This window comes from Stegostoma tigrinum, chromosome 11 (assembly GCF_030684315.1).
Source record: "Stegostoma tigrinum isolate sSteTig4 chromosome 11, sSteTig4.hap1, whole genome shotgun sequence".
NCBI lineage: Eukaryota > Metazoa > Chordata > Chondrichthyes > Orectolobiformes > Stegostomatidae > Stegostoma > Stegostoma tigrinum.
This window is the reverse complement of record NC_081364.1, coordinates 13948816-13971014: the sequence shown is the minus strand read 5'-3', so window position 1 is coordinate 13971014 and position 22199 is coordinate 13948816. Positions and strand designations below refer to the sequence as shown.

The window sequence follows — 22199 nt, the reverse complement described above, 5'->3', positions numbered from 1 at the left end:
ACATGACTGTGGGTTTGGATTCATCAGGTAAGCATGGCAAATTTCCTGAAGTGAAAGCCAGATGGATTTTTGTGACATTTGACGATAGCTTCACAGTCACAATTCCTAAGACTAGCTTTGTACACCAGATTTTACTGATTGAGGTAATGAAGTGGAACCAGGTCCCTTAGCAGGATTTGGTCTGTGGCCCCAGAGCATTAGCTTGGGCTTGTAGATTATTAGTCCAGTGACATAACCACTATACCATTGTCACCTGCTGAAGTGTAGCATCTCTGGTCCCATTGCATGGACACCAGAGTCAAAAGAAGAGAGCAATTTAAGAAAATAAAATGCAAATTAGTAAAGGTCAGGAAATAAAATCCCACAAATGTTAAAGGTTGTATTTATTTCTGAAGCTAGAGTCTGCCCCACAATGTAAAGAAAGCAACGGACAGAAAGGACAAGTATTCTTTACGTGTTGTGAAATCGGAGGAGGATGACAGATACTCACAGATTTAAAATTGCTCACGGATGTGCTTTTCATATCCCCTCCATCAACTGAGTTTGAATTGCATCTTGGCGCTGGGAGACCTGGCAGAAAGAGGATTCAGAAGCATCAGTCAATAAAGGTACATCATCATTTAAGGGTAAGGGCAAACAGGATGGCGGCTTTGAGAGTCAGCTGTCAGAAAAGAAGTCTAGTGCATTGTGTAGAATTGAAGTTTGGCTTCCTTTCCAGCTTGAGGTTGTAGAATATTGAGCAGTAGTATTTTTTGATTTTTTTCTGCTCAGTAGAATTGAGGTGATAAGGCATACTTGCAAAAGTAAGGTGTGGAACAAATAGACTATGGGATGCCCATACACAGACTATACAAAACTCACAAACGGTGTGTAATTGAGAGCATAATGAAGTCAATCTGGAAATGTATGACCCATCAATGTGAATGCAAAATACAGCCCTGTGGGAGATCTTTCATCCGTATTTTGCAAAGTTAAGGAGACCTGCGTCTTGCAAGGTGTTGAATTACCTGCATGCTGAAATTATCATAATTATGCAATCCTTTTGTTATTTATGCTTCGCTTTCATTTTAATGTCCCTATAACAATGTTGTGAATTCTTGTGACACGTTTTGTGTGTATCAGCTTCAAAATTTGTCACCTGCCGCCATGATATTGTTGCTATAATCCATCCATCTTTTCAGTATTTTTGTAGCCTCCACTTGCCCCAGGAATTGTATGCATCTTCACTGATGAAAAACACAATCTTGAAGTTTAGTTGGCATGAGCCTTGAAGAACAGTGATGATGTGGTCGGGCCCAGGCTTATTCCCTGCTTCTTGAACAGTCCTGTACAGGCTGATACACCTTGAGCGTATGGACCAAAGTCTTTAGCCCCAGTAACCCACCTGCTGAGCCTGTGGCTGTCTGAGAGGTGCATGATAGTATTTTTGAGTGATTAACTTTTTGAATATCCATCCTTTTCTGTGGTGAACTGTCTGGTCGCTACTTGACATGCTTAGAGTGTGCTAATGTATCCTATGACATCCTTTCCTCAATTCCCTTGCGATGCAACTAGATCTGTTCTCATTCATAAAACATAAGGTAGAAGTGCTAGTGTTGGACAGGGGTGGACAAATTCAGAAATCATAGGACACCAGGTTATGGTCAACATGGCTTTTGAAATCAGAAGCTTTTAGAGTGCTGCTCCTTCATCAGGTGAAGTGGACAGAAGCGCACAGGCACAGAATTAATATGCAGAGAGATAAATGGCAAGAACCATATGACATAAGAGCAGGTGTAGGCTGTTCAGCCCACTGAATTTACTCTGCCGTTCAATGAGATAATGACTGATCTGATTATGCAGAACTCCACTTTCCTGCCATTTCCCCGTGACATTGATTCCCATACTGATTAAAAATCTCTCTATTTCAGCTTTGAAAACAGTTGATGAGTTAGCTGCTACAACCCTCTATGATTTTGAATTCCATTGACTCACGATACTCTGAGAGAAGAAATTCCCCCTCATCTCTGTCTTAAATGTGCACTCCCTTATTCTGAGATAATGCCCTCTGGCCCTAGAATCTTCCACAAGAGGAACAATCTTTCTGCAACTACTCTGTCAAGTTCCCTAAGAATCTTGCATATTTCCATAAGGCTGCCAATAAACTGCAGTGAATGTAAGCCCAACATTTCTTTATAAGACAGTCTCTCCAGTCCTGATATAAGCCTCGTGATTCTTCTCTGGACTGCCTTCACTGCCAGTATATCCTTCTTTAGATAAAGGATAAAAATTGTTCGCAGTATTCCAGCTATGGTCTGTTTAGCACCTTGTATGGTTTTAGTAATACCTCGCTATGTTTATACTCCATTCCCTTTGAAATAAAAGCCTCCATTCCATTTGCCTTCCCTATTGCCCACTGAATTTGTGTGCTAACTCTTTCTGATTCTCAAATCACTCTGATTGCTTTATGCAATCCTTATTCATTTAAATAAAATTCAGCTCCTCCATTCTTCCTGCCAAAGTGCATAAATTTACATTTCCCCTCATTATTGATTGGCTAGATAGAGATATTACTGATAAGGCCAGCATAAATTAGCCATCTCTCATTGCTCAGAGAACGTAGTTTTGAATTACCATCTTGAGAACCAAGTACTGGTTTGAACACAGCTGAATATCTTGTGGGGCCATTTCAGAGTTACCTTATTAAGCTTGAGAGTCAATAATTTTGGAGTCACATGAGTTCCCAGCATCCAGGTAATGAAATAGATCTAATTGGGATGAAATTAAAACATTTCCTTTTAACTTGCATACTTGAAAAATTGAGATAACAAGGTGTAGAGCTGCATGAACGCAGCAGGCCAAGCAGCATCAGAGGAGCAGGAAAGCTGACGTTTTGGGCCCAGATCCTTGCCTGCTGTGTTCATGCAGCTCTACATTGTTATCTCAGATTCTCCAGCATCTGCAGTTCCTACTATCTCTCTCATACTTGAAAACTTAACTGTTTTCAAAAATACATCAATCAAAATTGGTGCCTAGTTAAAATATTTGTAAATCTCTGGTGGTAAAGACTAACAATGTATATTTTGGATTTAGTCAAAATATACAAAAGCAAAAACTTCATGTCATTCATTCCATCACTCTTTCCAATTACACCTGTGTGGGATGATAATCTTGCCTATGTCTGTCATAACCTGTCTCACTAGGATGCCATTAATCTGTCAAGGCACCTTGGAATTAGCAAAGAGACCTGGTGATGCAGTTGTATGTTTCCCTGAAAGTGGAGTTGCCGGTAGACAGGGTAGTGGACAAGGTATTTAGCACACTTGCCTTCATTTGTCGGTGCATTGAGTATAAGAGTTGGGATGTTGTGTTGCAGCTATACAGGACATGAGTGAGGCCACTTTTACGCTACTGTGTTCAATTCTGATCTCCCTGCTATCAGAAAGATGTTGCTAAACTCGAAAGGGTTCAGAACTAATTTACAAGGATGTTGCCAGGACTGGAGGGTTTGAGCCAAAGCAAGCAGCTGAATAGGCTTGGGCTATTTTCCCTGGAGTGTTGGAGGCTGAGGGGTGACCTTATAAAGGTTTATAAAATCATGAAGGGCATGGATAGGGTGAATAGCTCAGGTCTTTTTCCAAGGATACGCAAGTCCAAAACTAGATGACTTAACTTTAAAATGAGAGGGGAAAGATTTAAAAGGAACCTGAGGGTTAACTGGTGAAGTCACCAGTTTTAAAATCTCCCCACCCCCCGGCCTCATCCCATGTCCGACCCTCCTCCTCATGCCCATTTCCTTGACCTGACGCAACCTGTCCGTCTTCTCTCCCACCTATACACCCCATCCGTCCCATTGACTAACCCCACCATTCCCTACCTGCATCCACCTATCACTATCCCACCTACCTATCCCCACCACTCCTCTCTCTATTTATTTCCCAGCTCCCTTCCCCCTTTTCATTTCTGAAGAAAGGTCCCGACCCAAAATGTCAACTTTCCTGCTCCTCTGATGCTGCCTGGCCTGTTGTGTTCCTCCAGCTCCACACTGTGTTGTCTCTTATATTCCATCAGCTATGTTCTGTCCACATTCAAGTTATAAGAGGTTCCAGATAATGATATTAGTGGATCGAGAAGTAGGCGGGCTGTATTACTGCCTGAGATACTCTCTTCTCTATTTCCTTTCTTAATGCAGTGCCCAGGAAATCTAATGTACAAAGGCAAAAGAGTTGCAAAATCTGCTTCTTTTGTGCCATCAACACATTACTCAAAAGACAGCTCTCCTCCAAGATGATCCAGGTTGGGAATAAACAACAACTCACACATAACAAGCATCTCAGAATTCAAGTAATAGCCCAAGGCACACTTCATGGTTGTGTAATGAGGTAGAATGGTTTTTATGTCAAACAGGCAACATTAAGAAAAGTAACCAAAAGCATGACTGAAGAGAGTGTAAAGATGGTTTTCAAAATTCACTCATGGGACATGGACATCACTGATGGGCCAACGTTTACTGCTCGACCCTATCTGCACTTGAAGAGCTGGATGGTGCCTTCTTGAACTGCTATAATTGTCTTGCTGTAGGTAGATCCACAATGCACTTAGGAAAGGGGTCATCCACAGTGACCCAGTGACAGTGAAGGAATAGCAATACATTTCCAAGTCAGGGGTGGCTTGGAGGGGAACTTAAAAGTGATGATCTTCCCATATATCTGCTGCCCTTGTTCTTCTCAAATAAAATGGTCGTGGGTTTGGAAGGTGCTGTCTGAGGATCTTTGGTGAATTTCTGCAGTGCAGCTGGTAGATAGTATACACTGCTGCTACTGAGCATTGGTTGTGGAAAGAGTGAATGCTTGTGGATATGGTGCCAGTCGAGAGGACTGCTTTGTCCTGGATGGTGTCAAGGTTCTTGAATGTTGTTGGGACTGCACCCATTCAAGCAAGTGGAGTGTATTCTATCACACTCGTTATATGTGCCTTGTAGATGGTGGACAGGCTTTGGGGAGTCAGGATGTGAGTTATTCCTAACATCTGACCTGATCTTGTAGCCACTGTGTTTATGTAGTGAGTCCAGTTGAGTTTCTGGTCAATGGTAACCCCCAGGATGTTGATAGTGGGGGATTCAGTGATGGTAACACCATTGAATGTCAAGGGGCGGTGGTTAAATTGTTTCTTACTGGAATTGGTCATTGCCTGGCATTTGTGTGGCATGAATGTTACTTTCCACTTGTCAGCCCAAGCCTGGATACTGTCCAGGTCTTGTTGCATTTGAACATGGACTGCTTCAGTTTCTGAGGATTTGTGAACGGTGCTGAACATTGTGTAATCATGGGCAAACATCCCCACTTCTGACCTTATGATGGAGGGAAGGTCATTGATGAAGCAGCTGAAGATGGTTGGGCCTAGAATGCTACCCTGAGCAACTCCTGCAGAGGTGTCCTCGAGCAGAAATGACTGACCTCCAAACACAACTGTCTTCCTATTCGCAACTGGCTGTGGCAGGACTGCGGGGCTTAGATCTGATCCGTCGGTTTTGGGATCGCTTCGCTCTCTTTATCACTTGCTGCGTATGCTGTTTGGCAAGTGAATAGTCCTAATTGGGAGCTTTGCCAGGCTGACTCCCAATTTTGAGGAATGCATTGTTCTGCTCCTGCATGCCCTCCTGCACTTTCCATTAGATCATGGCCTATCCCTTGGCTTGATGGTAATGGTTGAGTGGGAGATATGCAAGGACATGATGTTGCAGATTGTGCTGGAGTGCAATTCTGCTGCCGTTGATGGTCCGCAGCATCTCATAGATGCTTAGTCTTCAGTTGCTAGATTTGTTCATAGCCTGAGCCATTTAGCACAGTGATAGTGCCTTTCAACATGATGGAGGGTATTCTCAATGTGAAGGCATGTTTTCATCTCCACAAAGACTTTGTTCTGGTTATTCTGACTGATCTGCAGCTGACAGATATGTAAGGATGAGGTCAAATACGTTTTTCCGTCTTGTTGGTTCTCTCACAACCTGCTGCATTTCGGACCTGACCAGCTCGATCAGTACTACTGCTGCTGAGCCACTCTTGGTGGTAGACATTGAAATCCCCCACCCAGAGTACATATTGTGCCCTTGCCATCCTTAGTGCTTCCTGTAAGTGTTGTTTCACGTGGAGTAGCACTGATTCATCAGCTGAGGGAGGACAGTATATAGAAATCAGCAGGAGGTTTCCTTGCACATGTTTAACCTGAAACCATGAGATTTCATGGGGTCTAGAATCAATGATGAGGACAGGACAACTCCCTCTCGACTCTATACTACCGTGCTGCCACTTCTGCTGGGTCTGTCCCACCTGTGGGACTGGTCATATCTAGGGATACTGATGGTGGTGTCTGGGACATTGTCTGGTAAGGTATGATCCCATGATTATGACAGTGTCAGGATGTTGCTTGACTAGTCTGGGAGACAGCTCTCTGAATTTTGACACTAACCAGATGTTAGCAAGGAGGACTTTGCAGGATCTACAGTGCTGTTTCTGCTGCCTAGGTCAATACCAGTGGTCCATCCAGTTTCATTTTTTGAGTTGACTGAATGGCTTGCTGGGCCATTTCAGAGGTCAACTGAGAGTTGCTGTGAGTCTGGAGTCACATGTAGGGCAGAGCAGGTGAGGATGGCAGATTTCCTTCCCTGAAGGACATTAGTGAATCTGACAATTGACAATGGCTTCATGGCCATCAGTAGATGCTTAATTCCAGATTTTTAAAAACTGAATTCAAATTCAATTGTGTGGCAGCATTTGAACCCACATCCCCAGAACATTTGCTGAGTTACCTAGATTAAGAGTCTAGGGATAATACCACTAGGCCATCTCCTGCCCCTCGTGTGTAGCATAGAGCAGGAAGACCCAAGAATAACTAAAATGAAGGAGGTACTTATTAATTAATGCAAATACAAAAAAAACCTTTACCCAAATTGTCCATATTCCGTGGTAACTCCATTTGTCTAGGTTTTCTGACAACTGCAGAAGTGGGCTCCTTCTTTATTAAGCTTATGTCCTTATTGCATTTGTACGGCAGAGTGGGAGCTGCAAGATTGTCCTTCAATGCATTGTGCTTTACCCCTTCAGTGGCTTCCTGTTTGCTCATGCAGACGGATTCTTCTTCATTTGAGTTCCCAGTGGCAGAATTGCTCTTTCTCTCTGGGTCTGGAATGTTTCCAAGAGTGAGATTGTTGTACATGGTTTGATTATCAGACTGTTGAACTGTCGCTTCACGATGTTACAGCTTTGCTTCTGAAAAAAAATCTGTAACGAATGGACATTCGTAATTTGTATTGTGTTTGTTTCTGTCGATCTCTTCATTTGTCTCCTCAGAACAAAACACTGCAGAAAGGTCAAACAGGTGAGTATTCCCTGGTATCTGCAATTTTATTCTGAGAAGAGATGTCAATATACGTTCAGTTTTTGTGCTAAAATTTAATCATCCATGAGGAATATGTTCTTGAATACATTTCTATGTATGATCAAAACACTTTGCCAGAGGGTTACAAAGCAAAATTTGATGTCAGCCAAAAGGAAATATGGGAACAGGCGACCAGAAAATTTAATCAAGGTAGTCTTAATTGTGCCTTAAAAGAGTAAAGAGTGGTATAGGAGTTCAAGGAGAGAATTCCAGAGCTTAGAGCCAAGACAACTGTTGTCACAGCCACCAATAGTAGAGCAATTCAAGTTTGGAATGCTCAAAAAGCCCGAACTGAAGAACCCTCTTGGAGGGTTGTAGTATTGAAGGAAATTACTGAGCTCAGGAAGGGCGAAGCCACAAAGGGATTTGTATATGTTTGGAGAACAACAGCACTGATAAAAAGGTAAGCCACTTCAGTGTACTGGACTTAATATTTACACACATAACATCGCTCATTTAACAGCATCATCAGGTTCCAAAAGACACTTTTAGCAGAGAGACTACACGACAAAGGGAAACCTTAAATATTCAGGAAAAATAACCAAGAAGAACATAAAGAAGATAATAAACAATATGAAAACAAAATCACCTCTCTTCACATAGGCACAGCGTGAATTTCCATAACAGTTTGAGTACAGTTCTTACCAAAGTATTCTCTTTACAAACATTGACAGTAACCTAGAAGTTCTTTACAGCATTTAATTTGACGATTCCTCACCCCTAGTCTTCTGAACATTATGCAAAAAGTCACACTGGCCATGATTTCAAAATAATCCTGTCTTATTATAAACATAAATGATATCCAAAACAAATGCAAATCATCCTCTGGCCCTAACATTTGAACTATTGTTTAGAACATTACAAAAAAGCCCTCAGACAAGCACAGTATATTAATATAATACAACGTACTGTAATGATATGGAGAGTAATGGATCTTGGAGAGTGAGTTGCAGACTCGAGATTAATTACACATTCCAGAGGGGACCTCAGGAATGATTATGAGGGTTCAAATTATTAAAGTTGGAAAGTTTTTGTTAATAGTTACTTGGAATCTGGCTGTTGCTGGTATGATTTGTTCTGCGGTCCAAATTACCCTTGAGCTTCTGTGCCATTTCAGAGGGCAACTTGGCATCTGTGGGTCTGGAGTTACTTGTAGGCCAGACTGGGTAAAGTTGATAGGTATCCATCCCTAAAGGACATTAGTAAATCAGACTTATTATTTCATGATAATCAACAATGGTTACATGATCTATATTAGTCTAGCTTTTTTAACCCCTTGTTTATTTAATTCAGATTTAACTGGACACCATGGTGGGATTCAAACCATGTCTAGTACCTCAACAATACCACTATACCACTGCCTTTCCTTAGATCTTTTTCTCCATGATCGCTGCTGTATTCATGCACAGAAAATGGCTACATGCTTAATTTGTGATTCCAGGCTGGTGTGAAAAGCTTCACCAGTGCATATTTTTTCTTAAGACATGGTTTGATGCAGAATGATTGACCGAGGATGCAAGAATTTTTGGGATGAGACTAGAACTACAGGGCCAGTTTCAAAGTAAGAGAGCTTCCACTTAGGTTGGAAAAGAGTAGAATTTATTTTCTCTCAGACGATTGTGAGTCTTTGAAACTCTTCCTCACAGAGCTGGGAAGGTTGAGTCATTGAAATATTTTCAAGGCAGAAGGAGATGGATTCTTGACTAACAAGGGAGTTAAAGCCAGTGCAGGTGAGCAGACTCAAGTGGAGTTCAGGCTCCAATCTTGTTAAATTTTGAGGGGCTGAATGGTCAACTCCTGCTCTGAATTTGCATGTTTGCATGTCTCTCAGTATTGTGCAGAGTGGGGCTTTTAAAAAGGCAACCCAAGAATAACTCTGATTGTGGGAGCTTACATAGATTGTCACCACATAAGTTTTTCCTGTTCTTTCTACACCATCTGGCACAAGTGAATTAAAAGAAACAGGGTCTAATTTTTGTAACACTATTTCAATAAATATTTGTTCCAAAAATCTTCAAAATTACATTCAACCTCCCAACAACATCATCCCACAAAGTGCTCTGTGAACATTAGTAATATATTTTGATTTGATTTAATTTTATTATTGTTGCATGTATTGAGATACAGCAAGAAGTATTGTTATACATACTATGCAGGTGAATCATACCATACATAAGTGCGTCAGCATACCCCCCCCCCCCCCCCCCCCCACTCATTGTATCATTCAGGTGCATCCAAGTGATCCTTAAACAGTTAACAATATCCAACAAATCCATCATGACACCTTGATTTTTCAGTAGCCTTGCTCAGTTTGAGTGACTGGTTACTCCATCATTTATCTACCTAAAGGTCAAAATCCACTCCAGTAAGCAAAGAAACAGATCTTGGAATTCCCACAGTGTAAAAGCAAGCCATTTGGCCCACATTGATCCTCTGAAGAGCATCCCATCCAGATAGGACCACCAGCCCCCCACCTAATCCCTGTAGCCTTGCATTTCCCATGGCTAATCCACCTAGCATGCACATTCGTAGAATAGAATCCCTACAGTGTGGAAACAGACCCAACAAGTCCACACAGAGCATCCCACCCAGACCCATCCCCCTTATCGACACATACCTAGACACTATGGGCAATTTAACATGGTCAATCCACTTAACCTGCACATTTCTGGATTGTGGGAGGAAACTAGAGAGCACCCAAAGGAAACCCACACAGACACAGGGAGCATGTGCAAACCCCACACAGACAGTTGCCCGAGGCTGGAATTGAACCGAGATCCCTGGTGCTTTGAGGCAGCAGTGCTAACCACTGAGCCACTGTGCCGAAGCCTATGTGAAATTTGGCATGGCCAATCCACCTGCACACCTTTGGACTGTGGGAGGAAACGAGCACCCAGAGGGAACCCATGCAGACACAGGGAGAATGTGCAAACTCCACACAGTCAGTCATGTGGAGGTGGAATTGAATCTGGGTCCCTGGCATTGTGAGGCAGCATTGCTAACCACCGAACCACCCAGTTAATACCCAGTGATAGAGAAACCAAAACTTAGATATAAATTTCCCCACATCTTTGCCCTCAGCATGGGGTTTTTGCCAACTTGGAACTCTGTGTGTACTGAGGAACCATTTTGACACAGCCTTCCATCCATCATGGGTACAAACATAAAAACCGAAAGAACTGCGGGCGCTGCAAATCAGAAACAGAAATTGCTGGAAAAGCTCAGCAGCTCTGGCAGCATCTGTGAAGAGAAATCAGAGTTAACGTTTTGGGTTGAGTGACCCTTCTTCAGAACTGTAGTACCAACATGTTGGCTTCCTATGTGCGATTTCCTGGTATGTGACACAAGTGGTCTTCTACATTGCAAAAACATATCAGCAGGAAATGCAGCCTCGGTATGGGTGACAAATTCCAATTTCTTCTATAATTCTAGCAATAAACCCATTTTCAGGGATTCCTGACTGCACGTGGTTGGTGATTTTCCAGATATTTTTCAGATTAGGAGCACGAGTTAGCTCAGTCAAAATCACAGAGGACACAGAAGGCTGCTGGATCACTGAAATTTAAAAAAAATAAGCAACTCAGCAGTCTCTGCAGAGAGGGAAATAGTTATATATGGCTTCTCCAGCACTTTCTATTTTTATGCCTGTGTAGGATTTTCCAACTGGTTTTTGGAACAGAGAATTCTGAATTTCTGTCACCGTTTGTGATGTTTAAAACAAAAGTTTCCGGATCTCGAGTCACAGGGCTGGCTCTAATTTTTAGAACACAGTTGAGTTCTCTTGTGGTGGAAGCGGATAGGTTAAGAATGTTGGGTCACTAATCCTACGTTGTTGTAGGTTTGTCTGTAAACTACAAATCCCAGCAAGCTGCTGCAGAAAGGGGGACGGAGGCTGGCTCTTCCTCATTGCGAAGCTGGCTTTGACCTTTCTGATGCAAGGAGTAGGTTTCCGAGAGGGCATGAGACGTCCTTGTGGACTCTGGACACATCGTGAGGCGACAAACGCAGTCCTCAAGGGAAGAAACAATATTTAAAAAAAAACAGCGAGGGAGTGGAGGAGAAGACATCAGAGTGCGAGAGAAAATAGCCAAGAGCATTTATATACATATACAGATAAACCCTGAGTCCTCCCTGACAAAATCTGCAAATAAAAGGCCTGAAGATTAAGCAGGTTTGTGACAATAGAAAATTGATTGCATTGTCTCAGTCGAAGGATATAATCGGGAATTACTGACCATTAAGACGGATCAAAGTTTCCCTTAAATATCTGTCGTGTTGGCTATGGCGTGTTCACTGCTGCTGCTTATAGAAAATGCTGATAGGTACTAATTCCAGGTGCATTTAGGTCAACCCTAGTATTCCGTTTTAAAGCTATTTTTTCAAAAATACGTTTAGGAAGACAGGAAATCCATGGTGTTAATCTGCATATGGTTGTGAATGAATGGAGACAGTACTGTCTATAGGTTGGACAATACATGTTTGGGATTGTGTTCTCACAGATGGTCGTTGATGAGCTTGTTATTATTTGGCAATTACAACTGTTTAACTGGATAGGGAAGTCATGACGTTAAAGCATCTGTTTTTTTGGCGTTTTCTGATTCAGAATAACCAAGTTGCACGCTGCCTTGCCTTGTAGTCACCACTATTATGTTGGAAAGAGGAACTGAGGTGATCAACCTCGACCACAGTGCCTCACAGCCAGCACCAGAGCTGCTTGTGAGTTAAGATCAGAAGGATATGGAAGCTATCCTGTTAGTTTTGTTTCGTGTAATCGCTCCCACCCTCCCTGCTTTTAGGAGGATATCTGTGTCCCTGCTTCTGGGCCGGAAGCGCCAGGTTCAATTTCCACCTCAAGACTTGATGGCTGTGGAAGGTTTGTTGATTTAATGGCCATGGTACAATCTGTAAATCCTTCTGATTTACCTGTGCTAGTCAGTAAGAGTGAGAAAGTTTCTTCCTCAGCCAGAACCCTGTGAGAGTTGCAATGTAATAGCCTCGCCACATTAAAATACTCCACGTGCAGGTTCTTGCAATGAAGAAGTGTCACCCTCATCCTAAGGGACTGACCCACACACAGACATCCCTAATCCTCATGTCACATAATGCTCCCCCTAGCTCAAGCTACAGCTGTCCGGATGGATGATGTTCTCAGATATGCATGGATGAATTTTCTTCAAAGTTATATTTATAGTTGACTAACTTCCTGTTTGTGAGGGAAGCACCTGAACACTGCTCGGCAGCACTGTACAGTGAGATTAATTATTTAACCCGTTGCTAAGCCACTGCTCTTAAGTGGCCATCAATCCTGGCACTGGGTGGGGGGGGAACCACACAGTAATAAGGAGATAAGAATTGGATGCAGTAGTAGGCCATTCAAGCCCTCAAGCCTGCTTCACCAGTCAGTATAATCGTGCCTGATCTCACATCAACCTCAACTCCACTGTCCTGCCTCTCTCTAATCCTTAAACCCATTACTAATTTAAAAATCTGTTTCCTCTTTAAACTTTCTCAATGTCCTAGCATCCACTGCACTGAGCAGTAGTGAATGCTACACATTCATGACCATTTGAGAGAAATAATTTCTAATTTCTATTTTAAATCTGCTATCTCTTACCTTAAAACTAAGAGGTCTTGCTCTAAATTGTCCCTCAAGAAGAAATATCCTGTCTACTTTGTCATCTTATATACTTCTATTTGTTCTCCTCTCATCCTCTTAAACCCCAGAGAGTATAGGCCTAAACTGCTGTTGGGCTAACATGACCCATGGGTAGATTTTCATCTTCAACTGTTCAGGCCAGAACATGAGTGCTATTCGCTTTTCCCCATGTAACATCCTCGATTGATCGAGGGTGGGTGACTGTTGGCTTGATTTCATTGTAGGGTAGAGCAAAGAGGCAATTCTCAAGTCTACCCCAGCTGGCACAAAGATTGAACCCCTGGCTGTTGTTATTCTGAACCACATGCTAACTGTCTAGTTCACTGAGTGAAGTAATGCAAAACGGCATACCCCAGTCTGAATACTAGGCTGTTGAATTTTCATCTATTGATGTAAAGCAGGGGTGCTGTTCTGTGACAGATTGTCACTCAGGTGGCAGGGACAGAAATCAATTCCATCAGCTTTTTAGTTCATAGCATGGTACAGTGCAGAAGAGGCCATTCGGCTCCTCATCAACTGTTGGCTCATTGAAAGAGTTATCCTGTTGATCCCAATATCTCTGCCCTTGCACTTATTTGCAACTGTCCATCTTCCTAAAGTGACTGTTGAATCTGTTTTCGCCGCTGCCACCCTTTCAGGCAGTGTATTCCTGATCAGAGTCAGTTGATGAGGCAGAAAAAAAATCCTCATCTCTCACTTGCTTCTTTTATGCCAGGATTCTGGATTCTGATCCTCGCGGAAACTATTTCTCCCTATCTACTCTATCAAAACCTAAACTAATCGCAATTGTGTAACAATTTAGTGTTAAGAGAGCAAGCTCTGAAGAAGAGTTATACTGAACTGAAACGTTAACTCTGTTTCTGTCTCCACAGATATTGCCAAACCTGCTGGGTTTCTTTGGCTCAGAGTGTTTGCTCTCACATAAAATAAAACACATTTGTTCACGAATAATCAATATCCATTTCTTTGGAGGACGTAGGAATGAGGGAAGGCTATTTAACTCCTCAGGCAATTCCACCTTTCAATGCAGCTGTGGCTGACCCATAACCCCAGTCCGTTTGTTACTCAGCATTTCTGTGAGTTTTCTTCTGCACGAAGGAGTGAAGTGTTTGACGCGTGGGAGAATACAACAAAAACTAGAGTTTCACATTGTAGGCAAAGGTGTTTGCACACTCAAAGGAGATGTTCACTGATGCTGCTGTGTGACCCTGTTTTTGAAACCCAATTATCATCCTTCGGACACAGAACTAACAAGATTTGAATCCATAAAGTTTCTTTATTTGAAATAACTTTGAATTATTTAGATAAAGGAATATGATGGAAGTTTAGATACAATTTTATCAAGTGGGCATGGTAATGGTTATACAAGTGGAGATGCATGTTTGCATCCCAACGTGGTAATTGTGAAAAACAAATTAAATAACAAAATCTGAATTTAAAAGTTAGCTTCAGTAACTTTGAGTATGAAACTACCGGATTCTTCTAAAACCTCCCCAAATGCTACTTTATGTTCTTTTAAAAATTCTTCCACAGGATGGCTAGGTTACCTTCTCGAATTGCTTCAGCCTATGTGATGTAGGTGTACTCACAGAGCTTGGGTCTAAACTTGCAGGACATTTGTCTTTGTGTGCTCAATGGCAGTGGTTGTGATATTAAAAGGGACCATTTATTCTCAGTATTAGACTGAGAACAAACTTAAATTTCGTTTCCGCCCTTCTTTGTATTGGGTTATCTGGTTTTAGAGTAGGGGGGAAATCAAGCAAGTGTTTCTGCAAAGAATGAATGAACGAAGGGTTCCTGTTGTAGATTACTGTTAGATATTTATGAATTTGGAGTTTTCTGTGCAGGAGAATCCAGGACTTTGGCCATTTGGCCAACTGAGCTCGCTGACATCACATGCTATATTGCACAACTATACCCTATAATATTAGGACAGATTATACAATGAAATTAATCAGCATCAGTCAAGTCAATTTTTTAAAAACCACATTCAAATTAGTTCACAGGTGTTTGAAGTACAATTTGTCGTATTGGCCAATTTAACAGCCTCACTTTTCAATATTGTTTCTTGTGGCATTCGAAACTTATTCCTTTAACAACAATGGGTGGACGTGTCCTTTGAATTTATAACCAAATTCTAAGCAAATATATTTCCTTAAGGGACATTAAAGGGGTGATTTAAATGCTTCAAAATGCTGAAGGCTGTTGTTCCCAAATGATAAGCCTTAAATCAACAAGCCTGAATCTTGATGTTGTTTTATGGCGTATTAATTATCAAACCAATTTCTGACCTTTTTTTTCAGGCACTGATTCATTTGTTTAACTTCAGTTAGAACATAGAACAGCACAGGCCCTTTTGGCCCATGATATTGTGCTGACCTATTATCCTACTCTAGGATCTAACTACATTGCATACCCTACATTTTACTGTTCTGCCATATGCCTATCAAAGAGTCACTTAAATGTCCCTAATGTATCTGACTGCACTACCATTGCCGGCAGCGCATTCCACACACCCCCACTCTGTGTAAAGAACCTACCTCTGACATCTGCCCTGTACCTTACTCCAGTCACCTTAAAATTATGCCCCCTTGTAATAGTCATTTCTGCATTGGGAAAAAAAGCCTCTGGCTATCCACTCTATCTATGCCTGTCATCATCTTGTACACCTCTGTCAAGTAACCTCTCATCCTTCTTTGTTCCAATGAGAAAAGCCTTAGCTCCCTCAAGTGTTCCTCATAAGGCCTGCCCTGCAGTCCAGGCAGCACCCTGGAATATCTCTTGTGCACCCCCTCGAAAGCTTCCACATCCTTCCTGGAATGTCTAACATCACAGCTCTTAAACTCAACCCACTGCCAATGAAAACCAACACACCATACTCCTTCTTTGCAACGTTACCAACTTGGGTAGCAACATTCATGGATCAATGGACATAGACCTCAAGATCCCTCTGTTCCTCCACATTGCCAAGTGTCGTGCCATTAAACCTGTATGCTGTATTCAAATTCGACCTTCCAAACTGAATCACTTCACACTTTTCTGGGTTGATTTCCACCTGCCACTTCTTTGCCCAGGCCTGCAACCTGTGAATGTCCCGTTGCAAACTACAACAGCCCTCCACACTATCCACAACTCTACCAACCTTCAAGTCATCAGCAAACTTACTAACCCACCCTTCCACTTACTCATCCAAGTCATTTATAAAGATCACAAAGAGCAGAGGTCCCAGAACAGATCCCTGCAGAACACCACTGGTCACCAAGCTCCAGGCTGAATATGTTCCATCTGCTACCACCCTCTGTGTTCTATCAGACAGGCATTTTTGTATCCAGAATTTCCCTGGATCCCATGCCTCCTTACTTTCTGAATGAGCCTACCATGAAGAACCTGATCAAATGCCTTGCTAAAATCCATATACACCACATCCACTGCTCTACCTTCATCATTGTGTTTTGTCACGTCCTCAAAGAATACAATAAGGCTTGTGACGCATGACCTGCCCCTCTCAAAGCCATGCTGACTATTTCTAGTGAAACTGTGCTTTTCCAAATAATCGTAAATACTATCTCTCAGAATCCTCTCCAGTAATTTCCCCACCACAGAAGGTAGCCTGACTGGTCTGTAATTCCCAGGGTTATCCCTATTCCCTTTCTTGAACAAGGGAAGGACATTTGCCACCCTCCAATCTTCTGGTACTACTCTGGTTGACATTAAGGACACAAAGATCATCACCAAAGGGGCAGCAGTCTCTTCCCTCGCTTCACGTAGGAACCTTGGGTATATCCCGTCTGGCCCTGGGACGTATCTATCCTCATGGTTTTCAAAATTTTTGGTACATCCTCCTTCGTAATATCAGCCTGTTTCATGCTGTCCTCACAAAAGAACATGATTTGTCTCACTGGTGAATACTGAAGCAAAGTATTCATTAAGGACCTCTCCTACCTCCTGCGACTCCATGCACAAGTCCCTCCACTATCCCTGATTGGCCCTATCCTTACTCTGGCCATCCTCTTGTTCCTCAAATATGTACAGAACGCCTTGCGGTTTTCCTTAATCCTACCTGCCAAGGCTTTTTCAAACCCTCTTCTCGCTCTCGTAAGTCCATTCTTCAGTTCCTTCCTGGCTACCTTGTCACCCTGTAGAGCCCTGTGAATCCTTGCTTCCTCAAACTTAAGTAAGCTTCCTTCTTTCTCTTGACTAGGTGTTCCACATGTCTTGTAATCAAAGGTTCCTTCACCTTACCATCCCTTCCTTGCCTCATTGGGAGAGACCTATCCTGAACTCCTAGCAAGTGCTCTCTAAACAACCTTGACATTTCTGTTGTGTATTTCTCTGAGAACATCTGTTTCCAGTTTATGGTCTGCAGTTCCTGCCTAATAACATTGTAATTCCCCCTCCCTCAAATTAAATACTTTCCAATACCATCTGCTCTTATCCCTCTCCATGACTATAGTAAATGCCAGGGAGTTGTGATCACCATCACCAATGTGCTCTCCCACCGAGAGATCTGACACCTGACTTGGTTTGTTGCCAAGCACCAAATCCAATACGGCCTCCCCTCTGGTCAGCGTATCTATATATTGAGTCAGAAATCCTTCCTAGACACAATTTTTCGGGGGGAGAAAATCTCACATCAAATAAGAAGTGGTTATTTGCTAATAGACCGAACATGTTTTACAACCTTGGTTAAAGCCAGAGTATAAAGATAGAAATTGTACTTTCGTAGAACCTTTTATCGCTGATTGTCAGTTTGCAATTAATTACCTTCTAGGAGGAACACTGACTGTGGATGAATGTAGCAGACAGTCTCTCACAGCAATGATCCACAAGCTAATAACATTGATAAATTTGTTTAGCTGTTTTTGTCCGGGTTGGGGATGGTCGTTGTTTGTTTGAGGGAGAGTTGTTGACGAAATTGCCTCAGAATTTCCCATTCCACTCTAAACTGTGGTGTGGAACAATCAGATGGGGCTGTTTTATACCTAAATTGGAGAATAGCTCTTGCAGTAACATGGTACTGTCCCGGTAGGACGGTGAAGTGACAGTTAAATTGTTTCTTTGAATCCTGGAGTGGAACTTGAACCCACAACACAGGGAAGAACAACATTGGCAGAAACAGTTCAAGAGAAGTTTATATATTTCCAAAATAAGTGCTCCAATAGCCTTGGGCAGCTGACAGGAGAAATAGATACAGAGCAAATTTGGATCTTGCTGTGCATTATACATTTGCTGTGGAAATAGCAGTGTGGTATTTTTCTTCTTTCTTTATGCTGACATGTTTTATTTATTGAGTGATGCTTCCTTGGTCAAGTTCCCATTGTTATGTAAGTTGGAAGAGTGAATGTCCTCTGGATTTTTGACTCTGAATCCATCACAGTGAGCCTGCCCCCTGCCTCCTTGACTTGGCAATGTTGGCAGAGTTTCACAGAGAACAAGGGGACAGCAAGAACTGCAGATGCTGGTGTCAGAGTCAATACAGCGTGGCTAGAGGAGCACAGCAGGCCAAGCAGCATCAGAGCAGCAGGAAAGTCAATGTTTTGGGTTTATACCCTTCTTCACGATAATTAATACAGCGTAGAACATCAATTTTCCTACTCTTTTGCTGCCTGACATGCTGTTCTCCATTAAGGAATGCAATCCCATTTGAGAGCTCTGGTGTTTGGTTGTGCAGAGTGTTGCTTCTCTGATCCAGGATTATCAAGATGGGCAGGGCTAGCTGACTCAATGTAGACCTGGGATCTCACCTACAACAGTATCAAATAGCAGATGTAGGACATTTGGCCCATTAAACCTGCTGTTGCATTCAGTAAAATCATGGCTGATCTCTTTGTGTCCCCATTACCATCCATTCCTCATATCTTTGATTCTCTTCAATTTGTTAGTCCTTTGATTCCCTCAAAAATCTAGCTATATTTGCCTTAAAAATATTCAGTGACTGCTCTTCCACCACCTTTTTTGAGGCAGCAGGTCCCAAAGACACATGTATCTTCGTCCTAGAGGGGCAACCCCTAATTTAAAAAGTAGACTAGACTCACCCAGGAGCAAACATCCTTTCCACTTTCACCTTGTCAACACCGTTCAGGATCTTGTACACTTCAATCAAGTCACCCTCACTATTCTAAGCTGCGTTGGACGGGCTGTGCTTGGTTCCAAACTTTGCTTAAGAGTCAACCCATTCATTACAGGCCTGAATCAAATAAAACTCCTCTCAGTCACCATCCTTCTTTAAGTAATGCTGCACATGGGTGTTTGAGACTTGCAATGACCCTTGCTTATAGGGATTGTAGTGCTTATGGAACTACCTAATAATTTTTTTATGTAAAAAAAAAGGAGATGCCAAATATAATTTGCAAACGAAAATGGAAATTGTTGGAAAAACTCAAGCAGGCCTGGCAGCATCTGTGAAGAGAAATCAGAGTTAACGTTTCGGGTTGAATGACCCTTTTCTCACCACTCTGGGTTCTGAGCAAGGGTCACTCGATTGGAGATGTTAACTTTGATCTCTGATTTCTCACCACAGATACTGCCAGACCTGCTGAGCTTTTCCAGCAATTTCTATTTTTGTTTCTTATTGACAGCCTCTGCAGTTCTTTGGTTTTATTACGTGTAATTACTCCCCGAACAAACTTTGTGAATGAAATTTAAGCCCAATTTATACTGGCTGTGGGATCAAGACTTAACCTTGTCCCAAAGTTGAGTGTTTGATATGAAAATTTACTTCTTCCTGTTTTGGTAACTAAAAGGCTCCCCAATTCATGAGAACACAATTCACATTATTAAGGTAAAGGAACAAATGCTTTTTTTCCAAGCATGAATAAATGAGGAAACTTCACACTTCTTCAGCATCCCAATGCAGATCTGGAACAGTCTAAATGAGAAGGAAACATTGCGTGTAATTTTAAAACTGGACATGCACATACTCCTATTTCCATTTAAGCTGGTGTTTACTAATTTTAAAGTTGATGCTGGGAGCTGTCATTAGTATTTGAATTCCCCAGTAAATGATGCCATGAAGCTTTGCTTTGAAACATCTTAAAAATAAAGAGATAATGGGTGGTGTTAGTTCCTCAATATAATGTCTTCTTCACCATCACAAGCCCTTTACGTCAAGGAGGGTGATTCTTTGCCTGACCATGATGTGCTGTATTGTTTTTTTTTTGTCTGGTTAGGAGGCAGACTCTATGCTTACTAGGCTGGGATGGCAAGATGGAGAGATTGAAGAGACTAAGTGTGTATTCTCTGAAGGTCAGAAGAGGTAACATTTGAAGCTTATCAGCCTTGATAGAGTAGACAAAGGATTGATGATCCCTCTGGCTGGGAACATGGTCTAAAACCAGGGGGACGATCTCAGAACATGAGGGAGACCACTTAGCTCTGAAGAGCTGATGTATTAGACTCCAAACATGAGATTCTCTCCTCTTTTCTCCCTCTCTTTCCCCCCAGGAGATGCTGCCAGAGTTGCGGAGTTTCTTTCTTGCTTTCTGTCTTCAAATCTGTAGTACTTTGCCATAGGCCATTTAGGAGGAATATCTTCTGCAGGGTGTGGTGAACTTCCCAAATGCTGTATCTGTCACAGATATATGGAGATCACAGAATCCCTAAAGTGCAAATAGATGCCATTTGGCACATTAAGTCTGCACTGACCACCCAAACAGTTGTCATCTTATCCCCATAGCACTGCATATATTGTGGGTGATGATTCTAGCCTGCACATCCCTGCTCACTGTGGGGAAATTTAGCATGGCCAATCCAGCTAACCTGGACATTTTTTGGACAGTGGGAGGAAACCGGAGCACCCAGCGGAAACTCACGCAGTCAGTTCTAACCACTGTACTACCAAGCATTCTGATTTCAGTTATTGGTTATGTTCATGACAGACATTGATTTATAAAGTCATACACCATGGAAACTGACCCTTCAGCCAACTTGTCCATACCGATCACAAATCCCAAACTGAACTAGTCCCATTTGTCTGTATTCCATATCTGTCTCAAACTTTACTGTTCATGTATCGATCCAAATATCTTTTAAATGTTGTAACTGTACCCACTTCTACCACTTGCTCTGGCAGCTCATTCCATACATGCACCATCCTCTGTGTGTCTCTCAGGTCCCTTGTAAATCTTTCCCCTCTCTTCTTAAAGGCCCTCTAGGTTTTACTATTGGACTTCCCTATCTTGGAAAAAGACTTTGTCTATTCATCTTATCCATGGTTTTCATAATTTTATAAACCTCCCATAATGTCATCTGATTCAGTAGGGAACAAAATCCAGGCTCTCCTTATAATTCAAACGCTCCAGTCCTGGCATCATCCTTGTGAATTTTTCTGCACCCTTTCTAGCTTAACAACATTCTTCCTGTAGCCGGATGACAAGAATTGCGTGCGGTATTCTAAAAGTGGCCATACCAATTGTCCTACACAACTGTAACATGATGTCCCAACTCCTAAACTCAATGCTCTAACAGATAAGGGCGAGCGTGCCAAGCACTGCCTTCACCACCCTGTCTACCTGCGACACTACCTTCAATAGACTATGAACCTGCACCCCTAGGTCCCTTTGTTCAACAACACTGCCAGGCCCCACCATTAAGTGTGCAAGTCCCTGGTTTGCCTTACCAAAATACAACATTTCACATTTGTTTAAATTAAACTCCACGTGCCACTTGTCACTCCATTTACCCATCTGATCAAGATCTCACTACCTCTTCACTGCCCACTATACCACTGATTTTGGTGTCATCTGCAACCGTACTGCCATACCTCCTTATATTCTCATCCAAATCATTGATATAAAAGACGAACAACAGATCTTTAACATCTAGAAATCTATCAATGGAATATGGGGATAGTGCAGAAAAAGGGTATTGAAGTAGAAGATTACCGATGATCTAGTTGGATGGCAGAGCAAGCTTGAGGGGCCAAATGGCTGTTTTGTAAGTCCTTCCCAGTTCCTATATTCCTACCTCAGCCGGAATGGGGATTGAACCCCTGGTTAATCTGATCTCTGTGGTAGTTATCTATGTACTGAGCTAACCAGCTCCTTCATTATATAACATTCAAACATTTCTGAATAAAGGCTTGCTATCTTGTTCTCATCAGGAAATTTTGAGCAAAAAAGAACAATAT

At 42.1% G+C, this 22199-nt stretch overlaps 1 protein-coding gene across 1 annotated transcript in view; it reads left to right on the top strand.

The window, feature by feature from the left end:
- The first annotated feature begins 11338 nt into the window (after positions 1 to 11338).
- Positions 11339 to 22199, top strand: part of mon1a (MON1 secretory trafficking family member A) — a 39936-nt gene continuing 29075 nt past the window's right edge. The window contains exon 1 of the mRNA XM_048547671.2: positions 11339 to 11587. The gene's annotated coding sequence lies outside the window, so the exon portion shown is untranslated. The remainder of the gene's footprint in view (positions 11588 to 22199) is intronic.